This window comes from Porcisia hertigi, chromosome 33 (genome assembly GCF_017918235.1).
Source record: "Porcisia hertigi strain C119 chromosome 33, whole genome shotgun sequence".
Taxonomy (NCBI): domain Eukaryota; phylum Euglenozoa; class Kinetoplastea; order Trypanosomatida; family Trypanosomatidae; genus Porcisia; species Porcisia hertigi.
In genome coordinates, this window is record NC_090592.1 from 1,304,523 (window position 1) to 1,317,677 (window position 13,155).

Here is a 13,155-nt window from a genome sequence, read left to right on the forward strand (position 1 = left end):
CATCATCATCATTGTCCCTGCTAATCTTCATGTCTGACTCTTTTAGCTCATCGTGCCCCCTTCTCCCTCTCAAAGGGCGGTCCAGGTGAGACCTGAAACGCTGAATGGAGTGAGGGGAGGGCTTCCCACCCTCATGTGACATTCTTCGCCACATTACACAGGCGGAGAGCCAGCACAGTGTATTCTGTGCTTTTGAATTACAGCTTGTCATACACGGGAAGAGGCGGGGGAGGGGAGTGACACAGGACGCGCGCAGCTTCGGCTCTCACTTTGGAATCGCGCCGAATCCTTTCTTTTCCCTCTTTGGTGCAGAGGTTGTGCAGAGGACTTGTCCTTCTCGGCGTCTGAAGACTTTATCGCATAGCATTCCTCCAATCCGTGTGGTCTGACAACCGATATTCTATCAGATCCACCGCTTTACTTGAGTTTCTCTCCGCCCCTTTCCCTGGTTTTGTGTCTCCACTTTGCTTGTTTTGCTCTCCCCCGTTCTCTCCCTCTCGGTTTCTGCTTTCATCGTGCGCAGAAGCACCACACAGGCTCGACCTCTTTCTTTTTGCTACCCCCTTGGTTTCGCTTCTTGTCTTACAGTTCTCAGGGGCTCGTGGTCTTCGAAGACGTGCAATCCTGCGACCCCTCTTAGCCTCTTCCCCTTCCTGCCCGTATGCGCACGCGCAGTAAACGTTTTTGGTTTTCTTAAAGGCGTCGCCCATTCAACGTCACTCTCCATTTTGCAGTCATGAGCGCTGTTGTCCCTCCTCCGCCGAGTGGGTCTATTTTGCAGAAGCAGAGCAGTTTTTCTCGTCCCAAGATCACCAGTGCTGCTGTCCCCGCCTCCGGAGCTGAGCCCCCGGGCGCTGGCAGCGCGCCTGCTACCAACGGCTCGGCAGCTACTGCGAATGCTGTAGCTCAAAGGCCAGCTGTGACGCCCCAGCGCCCCAAGCCCGTTGCGTGTACCCCTGCTGTTTCTCCAGCGCAGCCAGCTGGCGATCCGCAGACTGTGCCTCCTGCGCCGCTGGGTATGTGGGGGCCAAACAACCAGCTTGTCCCTAGTGCACCGGCCATGCCTTCTACTGTTAACGCGTATGTGCATCCACAGTCTGACCTGGTTCGCCAAAACAGTATGAGCGGTAAACTTCACAGCTCGGTAGGGGCAGGCCAGATGAGTGGATACGGTTCGATGGGTGCGAGTCAGATGAACGGCTCTGTCTACGGCGCCATGGGTCCTTCATACGGCTCGATAGCGGGCGGCCAAGACACGAACTATGGCAGCATGAAGATGAGTATGGAAGGCGGTGACAGCAAGTACAGCTTCATGGGGGGCCAAGGAGCAAATTCTTACGGCTCCATGGGCGGCAGGGGCGACATGGGCTCAATGTACGGGATGGATCGCTCAAGCTCCATTAGGGGCGGGTCCACATTGATGCCCACGAGCTCGATCTATGGCATGGGAGGCCCGATGGGTTCGCTCTACGGTATGGGCGGTATGAGCGCTGTGGGCATTGCGGCACAGTGGGGCAGCCTTGCCAACATGAGCATGGGCGGTTACGGCAGCCAGGCGAACCGGAGCAACATCACTTCTGGGTACGAGGGCTTTGTGTCCGAAGCCACAAGAATCAGCCTTGATGAGTTGTGCCCAAATATCGGCACCTTTGAGGACGCCAAGGATTTGCCTCGCAGTGGCAAGCGCGGTGGCAACCACCTGTACAGCCGCGGAAAGTACGAGAAACCGACGGCGACGGGCAACTCCAACGCGAAAGCCATGATAATCCGTCGCAAACCGGTCCTCAATACTGGTGGCGTTGTAGCCGGTGCCCGTAACGGTAAAACTTCTCACTCGACGGGCACGACAGGCTGTGGTGCCTCGCGTGCGTCGCCCTCAACGGCGGCTAGCGGTAAGGCGCGTGCGAAGGTGCCGTCAAACTACAACGTGCACTCGCTTATCTTGGTGGAGAAGGCCACTGACGCCCACTTCATCACTATCAAGGACCCCAGCACCGTTGTTTTCGAGAAGGGCGGCAAGAAGGAAACCTTCGAGGAGGACGAGGCCTTGGTGTTCACCGCTGCGAAGGACGACATTGACTCTGTGCTGCTTTCGGAGCTGCGCGGCAACTGGTTCAATGGCCACAACTCTGCCCTGATTCTCTCCGCTGGTAAGGGCATGGTCGAGGCGACACAGCATGTGGCACGCCAGTTTGTACGCAACTGTCTGGAGCGCCTGGAGAGGAACGAGATCGAGACATCCGTCAAATTCGACGTCACCATGACAATTGTGTCGCTCCGCGGCGCGGACCAATGCTGCGACCTCCTCAAGTCGGGTGCATCTCACGAAAAGGTAAGGATGGGGTCGTCTCCCGTGTACGGCCCGTGCTTGCTGGGGTTGGAGAGAAGGGTGCACAGGACCGCGAGCGAGTGCGTCGATTCCTTCGACGCCGGTCTGAGGAACGTTAATGAGTTGAAAGAGATGGTTGCTGCTTTCTTTATTCTCAAGACGATCAAGAAGACGGGTGCCGATTCGGAGGTGCATCTCTCTTCCCTGTGCATCGCACTATGCGGCGAGAGGATCGCACACAAAACTGAAATCCGTGAGAAAGTTTCCTCGGCGCCGCACCGCCTCTTCCGTTACGCTATCGACGGCGCCTGCGTCACTGTGAGCGGGCTGTGCATTGCCTCGAACGACGAGGATGCCCGCGAGGGTCTCGAAGTCGAGCGCAGGATGCGCGAAGTCAAGAACCAGCCGCCGCGCAGCGGTAACGTGAAGCGCTTCGTGGATTATACGTCTAAAGAGATTATGCACCAGAAGGAGAAGCTGTCGTCCGCGTCTGTGTCGGAAAAGAAGACGCGTGATGCACAGATTGAGCGGATGGAAGAGATGATCAAAGACGCAAGGGACCTCCTCGCGTCGCCTGAAAAAACGCAGCCGAAGGGTTACTCTATCGGCTGCTAAACCGTGGTGGAACGCGAGGTGGTTTCAGGTGCACGTTGCGGATCACCTCCCCCCTCCTCCCTGTCGCACCTTTTCCCATGTACTGTTCGAACCCTTGTCTAAACCAGGTGCGTGTGCGTGTGGTGTGTGCACTTGGCGGCCCGGGGAGGGTTTTGAAGAGTACTCCTGCTTTGAGGCACGTCTGCTCCACCGTACATACCGCATAGCGCTCGTTCATTGCTCTGTTTCACGTCATGTGCCTCCCCTCCCCCTCCTGACACAGAGCATGATACCATCGTTCATCATGGCTTTCTGTCTGTGTCGTTCTTGCAGCATGGCCGACACACACACACACACACACACACACACACACACACACACACACACACACGCGGAAGCCGAGCTCGCTGCTGTTTTTGCCCTGTGTATTTCTTGGGTCTTGTGTGGATACTCTTTTTTTGTGTGTTTCTTGACCTCACCCTCTTCCTCTTCCTCTTCCCCCCCACTCCCCCTTGTGAGGGGAGGGGCAATATGCAGCTACCTTCTTTCCCTCAGACCCGGCTTTCTTCATCTGTGTTTTTTTTTCCTGAACGTCTTGAGGTCTTCACCTGCTTTTGTGTTGCAGTCCCCTCCCTTTTTCCGCATCCGCTCCTCTCGTTCGTCTCCCTGCTTTTTCTGCTCCCACCTCTCGCGCCTTTTTTTTCTTTGGATGTCCCGCATTACCAATGCACGGGTTAACGTGCCTTTCACGTGCTATATTCTGCACCTCGCCTCCGATTTGAAAGCGGAACAAAGACACGCTCATTGGGAGGGCAGGTAGGGATGGAGGGAGGGAAAGAAGGGAGGAATGGGCAGAGTTGTTGTGCGCATGACAAGAGGCTGAGTCCTGAATAGGACATCGAGAATCGGGGAAAGAAATATCACTTTTTTTGGTACTAGGCGGGAAATGCAAGATGTGTCCAGCCCGCCCTCCACTCCATCGAAAACATATCCCGTCGATTCTTTTTTTTCTCTGAGATGTCTTACTCTCTTCAAAGTCTCGATTCTCACGTGCAAATGTGTACAGCCCTGTATGTGTGCATCTATCTTTTTCTTCTTTCTGTGCTCTGCTCCCCTTTGCTTTTTTTTTCGTTTCGCATGCCGTTATTTACATTTTTGTGTTTTCACCACCTGCGCGTCTTCTCTCTTGTCTACCCCATGTTTCATGTCCGTGATTATGCACGTGTTGGTGCGAGCGCATTTGCATATCTAGCCATGGATGCACGTGACGTACCAAGTGAAGTGATTCTCACCTGCTCCGCTTCCTCTTCCACGCAGGAATGTGTGTCTCATCTCGAGTGCGTTCTCTCTTACCTTTTTCTTCTTCCTTCGGACGTGTGTGCGAGAGCTGCCACAGTGAAATGTCTGCGGGGGAAAACGTGAGGAAGGTTCGTGCACACCTTGTGTTATCCGCGCGGAAGGACGTACATCCGCTCTCGCGGAACCGCGCGCCAGCCTCCTGGAGGGAAACAAAACGCACTCAATGACTACCATCTTTGTTTTCTTCGGTTTAGTGTGTGTCTTCGAGTTTTTTTTTTCCACGGGCGGCATCCCTCTTGATTGGCTTTTGCTGTTTTTTTTTTTGTTGTCGTCCCTGTGTTCGAGTGGAAAAGGCGCCCGCGGGGGATCTTCGCTCATTTGGACGAGCCCTCCCGCGGTTCTTTTTATTTTTCACACCCGACTAGACCGCACCGTACAGCACATGCTTCTTCATCTTGGGTTTATCATGTAAGACCCCCCCCCCCCCCTCCCCCCCAAAAAAGGCAGGCCCCAAGGACGTCCTGCGCGGGCGAAGGCGCGCAGCCCACCAAAATGTTTCTGGCGAGGATTCCCCGCTGCACGAGCCGGGGTGGAGAGCTCGTTGGCCTCATGGGCTATTCCGGCAGCGGGCGGCCAGGCCTCGCTGACCGGGCGGGAGATGCGGGGCGCAATAGGGTCAGCGCGGCCGCTGCTGTACGCGCGTACATGAGTCTTGACATGTTCGTGGCGGAATGTCATTGCTGAAGACTCGAGCACCTTTTTTTCCCCTTCTTGCCCGATCCCGTGTAATCTGTAGTGTACTACGACGTTTGAGCGAGGTGAGGAAAGGCTGCAACCCCAGAGAGAGGGTGGTCGAGCGGGGAATCATCGATGCAGAGGAGGAGAGAAGAATTGGGTCTGGTGTAGCCGAGAAAAGAGTTGGTCTAGGTACCACAAAACACAGATGAACGAACAGCCATGTATCCTTTGACGGTGGTGCCGGCTAGACAGGTCATTGCTTTTACTTCTTTCGTTCTTCCTTGCGGGCTAACAGAACTTCACTGGGAGGGGAGAGGGGGGGCATCTGGTGTTCCTTTTACCTTATCCCTGGTCGCTCGTGTGTCCCTATGGAGTTTCCCGACCCCATGTCGTCATGCTTTTGTGTTCGGTGCTCGCCTTCATTTTGGCCACGCTTTAGCGTGGCGGGCGTGTTGGCTCCGTCAAGGACAGGAGGAGGAAAAAGGACGTGGAAGTAAAGATTACAGGGTTTACAGTGGTCCTCTGAATTTGGGAGCTCCGCCAACCAATTCTCTTCGTTGTGTTTACACGTGATATTGTGCCGAGTTATTTCTATTATTGTCGTCGTGTCTCTGTCTATAAATACATGTGTATGTATGTGTGTATATATGTGTCTGTACTTTTGATTTTTTCTTTTTCGTTCAGCATGTGCCTACCTTCATATTCATTTCGTTTTCTCTTTCTTATTTTTTTTTTCTTCACCTTGTGTATGTTTCAGGATCCCCCTTTGGAGGGTTTTTCTTTGTGTATATAATGGCCACCCCTCCTCCTTTGCTCATCGTGAGTCTTGTTGTTCTGTTTCTCCGGTCTCATATCACTGCGAGTATATTGTCAGCATAGTTTTTTTTGTGTGTTTCTCTTCTTCCCTCTTTCACCGGCCCTGGGGCGTCTACTGACGGCTCTCTTGGTTATTGCAGTGAATTGTAGACGAACACGAAGTGCATTCGAATCTCGTCCGTGCTTGTCGGCACACCCTGTGTGAGGGGCAAGTGGGACTCTTTCCAGGATTTTGATATCGTTTTCTTTTTCCCAGGTTTCTTGCACTTCTTCATCTTTCCTTTCTTTTTGATTCTATCCACACCCCCCTGTACCCTCGTGGGCGCGTGTCCTCTTTTTCTCTGTGTGCGTGTCTCTTGCCCTTCCCCTTTTTCTGTGCTCACTCATGAGAGCCGATATCGCCGAGCAGCCTGGGAGGATTGCTCCGCTCATCTGACGACTTGAGCACCTGTTTGGATGAGCGTGTGTGCCTAGTATTTCACTTTTTCTCTCGGCTGCGGGTCATATTTGCATCTGTCGCCAGTTTCCCTATTCAAATATCTCGCTTCTTCCCCCCTCCCCCACTTCACTGGACCTCTCTCGATGCTTATATATATATATATATATATATATATGTGTATCTCTGTGTGTGTGTGCGTGTGCGTGTTACCACCTGTCCCCTACTTTGTGACGATGTCGACGTCCGCCCATGTCACCCCCACATCCACATCCACAGCCACCACACTTCTGCGTGGTTTTGGCTTTGTTTTTTTTTTTTTGGTGGTGGTGGTGGTGGTAGGCTCTATTTTTTTGTGCGTTGTTTGTGTGTCTTCTCATCCCCCCCTCCCCTCTCTTTATGTGCCCTTTCCTTGCAGATATGCTCTGTTTTTTTTTCCGCTTCACCTGCGTGCTTGAAGGTGTCTGTGTACCGAAATGCTGGCAGGTGGCACGAGGAGAGCGTCAACAAAAAGTTTAAAAAAAGGTCCTCAGAAGGCAAGATAGCGACGAGCCATCCCATCAAAGAGGGTGAAGTGGATGCTGCTGGGGTGTCTACTCGAGGGTCGAAGCATGCGAGCACGCGTACATTTTGAGTTGGCTACTACGGCGTTGATGTGCGTGCGGCATTCAGTAGTTAGCACGAAGGTTGCCGGCTCTACTTCACCATGTCCTCTGTGTGGTTTCAAGCTGCCCCCCTCCTCCTCCCCCTCTCACCCACTCATGGCTGATCTTCTGACAGACGCGTTCCTTGCGTTGACCTCTACAACTCCAGGACCCACAGCAGCTAAACTGCCGTCTATCGTATACCTTTGTGGGTGGCGGTTCTCTCTCTGCTGCCCAATCTGCGAATATCCAGCCCACTAGGATCACTGCGTCATATTTGACAGATTGCAGTGGTGGGCGGTGACTGCCTTTCATGGAAGCTTCACATTACAAAATGTCCCCCCCCCTTACGTTATACCCACCTCTCTTTCCCCTCCCCTCCCACTCTCCCACTCTCCCCTCTCACCCCTCTCTCTCTCCCCATCTTCTGCATCGCGACTCGCGCTGTTGATTTCTTTTTCATTTTGTTTCCAGTTATCTTCGCGCATCGACCCTTGTCAATCTTCTCTCCTCCATTGCCCCACTGCCCCACGGCTTGCCCGTTACCCTGAGCGCATTCATCTGTATATCATTGTCTTCACTTCTGACCCCTCGCTTCCAGCTGTCCAGGGTTTCCCTTCGCCCTCTCTAGTCGTGATAACAAGCGAAACTCCGGCCTTCTCTCGGCTTTGGCTTTTATGTGTCCTTTTATTTTAGCCACGCTATCAGGCAGATCGAGTTTACATTCACACACCCACATCCCACACACCCCACACAAGGAGCCGGCTTAGGCTGTGAAGAGGCGCAGCACCAGCAGCAAGTGCGACGCACAGAACATTGAAAGCACTCCCCTCCCCTGATCAGTAGAGCCGCGCAACATCCCCAGCAACCATGGGCTCTACCAGAGTGACCAGCTCTTCCAAAAAGAGCAATCCCTCTTCTGGCAGACGTCCGTCGAGCAGCAGTTCGGACCGTCAGAGATCAAGCAGCAAGCACTCGGACAGCGCATCATCGCCTAGCAAGCACAACCACTCGCGCTCATTCAACGCCAAGCCGTCTCCTTCGAAGCCGGTCGCGCGGGCACCGCCTGCAGCCTCGAAGATGCCCGCAGCTCCACCGTCTGCCAGTGCGCCTACAAAACCTACAATGCCTACGACCAACGAGATGCTGCGAGTCGCTGGAGGGCCTACCGCTTCTCGCGGTATGCCGATCGACACGACGATGCCGTTGTTTCACATCCCTACCGGATTTTCCCCAAGCGGAGCCTCTGCTTCAATGCCGAGCACCGCTAGCGAGCTGAAGAGCACTGCTCCGGGTGGTGCTCCGCCGATCGCCCGGCCCATCGGAGGTTCGATGAGGAGGACCACGAGCAACATGGGCGATGTGCAGGGTGCCCTCGGTGGCTTTGGCTCCATGGGAGGCGCGCAGGGCACCGTGAGCGGCTACGGCAACATGGGCGGCGCGCAGAGCGCTCTGGGGGGTGGCTTCGGTTCCATGGGTGGCGGTCCGGATGGTATGGACGCCAATACGGTGGGCAGCATGTACGGCATGGGTGCTCCGATGGGCTCCATGTACGGCATGGGTGGTCCGATGGGCTCCATGTACGGCATGGGTGGCTCGATGGGCTCCATGTACGGGATGGGTTATCCGATGGGCTCCATGTACGGGATGGGTTATCCGATGGGCTCCATGTACGGGATGGGTGGTCCGATGGGCTCCATGTACGGCATGGGTGCTCCGCTGGGCTCCATGTACGGCATGGGTGGTCCGATGGGCTCCATGTATGGCATGGGTGGTGGTAGTTTGTACGTTGCCGGTTACCACAGTGTGATCGATGCGGCGTCTCGCCGTGACAGTTTCCTGAACAAGAACGATCTCATCCGCGCCGACGTCAAGCCCCTAAATACCATCAAGACAGGCCATGACGACGTAGACACCAAGGGGGCCACCAAGAAAGATGCCAAGGTCCCAAAGGAAGCGGAGAAGGACGTTGCCGCTAAGAAGGAAAGCACCGACAAGAAGCCGGCTAGGGAGGCGAAGTCCGCGGAGAAGAAGGCCGCGAAGGATGTGAAGGAGACCGAGAAAAAGGAGGCCAAGGGGTCGGAGAAGGATCACAAGGAGGTGGAGAAGAAAGATGCCAAGGAAACCGACCCGAAAAATGGCAGCGCCAAGGACAAGGGCGGCGAGAAGCGACACGGCGAGGCACAGACCGGGACAACGCCAGCGACGAAGTCGGACGGAGTCCTGAAGTTCAGCGGCACCAAAATCCGCAGTCTTGCGATTGTCTACAAATCTGGTAAGGAGGCGAAGGTAACCTTGGCAGGCAAAGACACTGTTGTCATAGGTGGCAAGGAGACGAAGCTTGATGAGGCTGTTCTCGTCGAGGACCCCCAAAAACTCGTGGAGGCAACTGCGTTATCGGAGGTACGCAATCAGTGGGTGTCAGGTCACAACGCCACCATCTTCGTTGGCAGCGATGAATCGCAGCGTACGCAGGCGGTGGACTTCATACGCGAGTACCTGTCCACGTTCACCGCCAAGCTGGCCTCAATCGGTGAGTATTTCAATATCTACATCACGATGACGGCGCTGGAGGGTGCGGACCAGGGCCGGGACTTGTTGAAGGACGGTGCCGCCTTCGAAAAGCTTGCTCTTGCGTCGTCGCCGGTGTACGGCCCTGCGCTCAACAACATGACAACGAAGGAGGCGAGTACAGGGGAAATGATGGAGGCGGTTCTCAAGGAGGGTCTGGGGCGCGCCAAGGAGGATGAGATGATCTGCAGCTATTTAGTTTTGAAACAGTGTCGCAAAGGCAGCGCGGGTGCAATGGTGTATCTTTCTTCACTGAATGTCACTTTTGTTGGCCCAAAGGCTGAGCACCTCACCGGCCTGAAGGACAAGAGGCCGGAGTTGCCCTGCCGCCTATACCGCTACTCTGTCGGTGGTGGAAGTCACACCGCGTGCATCGGCTTCGTCAGCGACGCCGATGCCTCGGCGGCGAAAGTCTTCGATGCGCTGAAAGAAATGCGTGAAGTAGAGAACACCGAGCCGCGCAGCGGGAACGTCAGGCGCTTCATCGAGTACACGAAGAAAGAGATCCCGAAGTGCAAGGAAAAAGTAGCCTCTACGTTGGAGGAGAACAAGAAAGCCAACTACCAGACGATGCTAAAGCGGATGGAAATGATGCTCAAGGACGCCGAGGACCTGGAGAAGAACCCGAAGACTGTTGCCCCGAAGGCGTACATGTGAGAGCTTATGTACGTGGAGGGGAACACATGAAGGGACAAACAGACGCAATTGTTTGGGGGTATCGAGAGCGAAATACGTGTGTGTGTGTGTCTGTGTGTGCCCCCAGTGGTGCGCTTGAGCTGACACGTTGTGGCCCGGGCTTGGTCACATTAGCTGCTCTATATTCTCTGCCTTTCGTCTACATGCGATTCCGCTCGTGGGTACATATTTTTACATCTCCCACGTCTTCTCGACGCCTAGTCTGTACTCGTTTCTTCTTTACCTCCGCGTGTGCCTCTGCCAACAACACTTGAGACGCGCCGCATAGGTTCTTCGATTGTCGTGGTTGCGCATCCAAGAATCCCAACAGAGAGTCTGTGTTGACCGGTCAACCACAAAAACAAAGCTCAGAGGCTATCGATCGTTGGGGTGAGTTTCTTAAAATGAAAGGCCACCGGAGATCTGTTCCTCACCCCCCCCTCCTCCTCCCAGCGGTTGGTGCACCCGGGGGCATACTCAGCGGAGGGTGTGTGTGTGTGTGTGTGTGAGAGAGCAGATTTTCCACACCACGTTCCTGTTGCAAAAGAGCGGTCAGGTGTCGAGCGAAACAGACACACACACACACACACGCACCGATCATCACCCTGGCTTTCCAGGACTCTGTCGATATTTTGTATTTCACTCGACAATGACGACGCTACTCTTCCAGGGCCCCCTCGTCTTTCACTGCCGCCCCCCTTCTTCTTGAATAATTGCAAGCCTACCTGTTGACCACATGAATTGGTCATTTGTTGTTTCCGCTTTTTCTGTTGATATCTGAAGCCTCACGCTTGCATCTTTTTAAAAAATTATTCTTCGTTTCTTTTTTCTCCATTATATATATGTATATATATATATTTTTTTTTTTATTTATGTTTATGTTTATAATTATATTTTATTCTCTCGCCACCCCCTCCCTCCCTCCCCTCCCTCCCTCTCGTTTCTCCGTGATGTTTGCCTTCTCTGAAGTTTAGGGAGGCTCTCACTATTTTTGTGCACACTGTGTCTTTTGATTACGCTATGTGTATTGGGTGTTGGCGTTCCGTCTGGCAGCACAGCATGGGCCAAGACATTTGTATATACACATATATATGTGTGTGTACACGTGTGTGTGGCTATACACCAAAACATATATTCATGTATTTGTCATGCACCTGTTTGTAGCCGATGTGTCTTTTGTTCCCCTCCTCTTTTGTTTCTCTCTGCTCTGACTCTGTTCTGAAAATGCTTTTCTTTCCATTTACCTCTCGTTGTTTGCGCGGTCAACTTTTTCCCCCTTTGTTTTCAGCGTATGTGGCATGCTCTCGCGTTGATGTGCGTGTACCAGCGTCTGTGTGCGTGGGTGCTTGATGCGACCGTAAGAACCAGCGCGCATATATATTGCCTCCAACGTTTTCTCTACGCCATCCCTGTGTTACGTGGACGCATTTTTGCAAGCACTACAGGATGGCAGACACTTCATTCTCCTCCTCCTCTGCTACCTTCACCTTCGCTGCTGTTTCTTTGATTCTCTCCATTCATTTTCTTTACTCTCGCATAGTCCTGTTTTCCGTCATCCCGCCTCTATGGCTGTACAAACATACGTATGCATGCCTCTTCCCCCCCCCCCCCCATTACTGTGCGTTTTCGTGCTCGTGCTCGTGCGTGTGTAGCTGTGTGCTTGTAGATGTGGCGTGATTCTGGTGGTAGTCATTTTCTTCGCGTTTATCACGTGCTTTGTGTGACCCTCTATTGTTTTACTTTTGTTTTTCTGTGCTTTTTTTTTCCTGGGGTCGGTGGGGGAGTTCAGGAGCTCCTCTCTCTTTCCCTGTTCGTTTCCATTCGTGCAGGTTCTTGTCCGCACATTGGCGTGACTCTTTTATCCCTTTATCACTCCTTTACTGAGCAACAGAAAAAGTGGCGACACAACTCACTTTTCACTTCTCCTCGCATGAACACACACATACACAAGGCGCACCTACATACGTTTTCAGACACATGAACCCACGCGGTCTTTCATGCAAAGGTGGTTGTGTTGCGACTAAGCGCTGGGATGTGCTGCGGATATGTCTGTCTGTCTGTCTGTGTGTGTGTGTCTGTGTGTGTGTGTGTGGAGTGGGGGAGGGGGTTAGTCCCCACTTTCGCGTTGTTCTCTCACTCCTCTCGTTTCTAAACATCCTCATGTCGCTTTCACCTGTACGCCCTCGTGTTGTCGCACTCACCTGTACGCCCTCGTGTTGTCGCACTCACTAAATGCCCTTCGAAAGTTTTTTTTGAGATCGCCTTCTGTCGCTTTTGTTCCCCTTCCCTTTTCGACCCTTCGGCTATTGGTGAAGGCTTGACCGTGTAGAGGAGGGGGCAGAGGGGGGGGGGGAGGGGCACTGCCAGAAGGGGAACGTGCTCATTACAGACAAGTAGGCATGTTTCATATCGGGGTTTTGGAGCGCACTGAGTGAGGGTTGTGTGACCGTCTTCTGCACATCTTAACGCAGTAATACTTCTTTCACGTTCCCCCCTCTCCTCCCCGGCACTTCGCGTATAGATGCCTTTCATCGTTTCTTCTGTGGATCTTGCATACATGTACAGATCCACATGGATGTGTGTGTATATACATGTATGTACATATATATATATACGCATATGCCTATTATTGTGTGCTTTTTCTATGTGTGTATGTGTCTATACGAACGTGGATATATATATCTTTTGTCTTCTCTTTTTTTTTACAAGAGGTCAAGTATGGATTTGTCTTCCCCCCCCCCATGCGTGCGTGTGCGCGAGCGCCGGTTTGCACAACAGAAAACAACAGACACATCAAAAACAGCATTGGAGAGAAATGCGAGGGCGGGCGGCGGGGGGGGGGTCATTACCTTCCCCCATGCTCTTTTGCTTGTTGCAGCCTAGTGGAGGGGGTGCGGCAGAGAGAGGAAGAACAGCATGAGCTTTGCCACCATTACAGTTCCAATGTTTGCATAGGCCCACGTTCATTTTGTAGGAGCCTTATAATTTCTGCAGTTGGTGCGACTCTGCCCCATGCCCCCATCGCAGCACCCCAAATGATTTGTTCCCGAGTC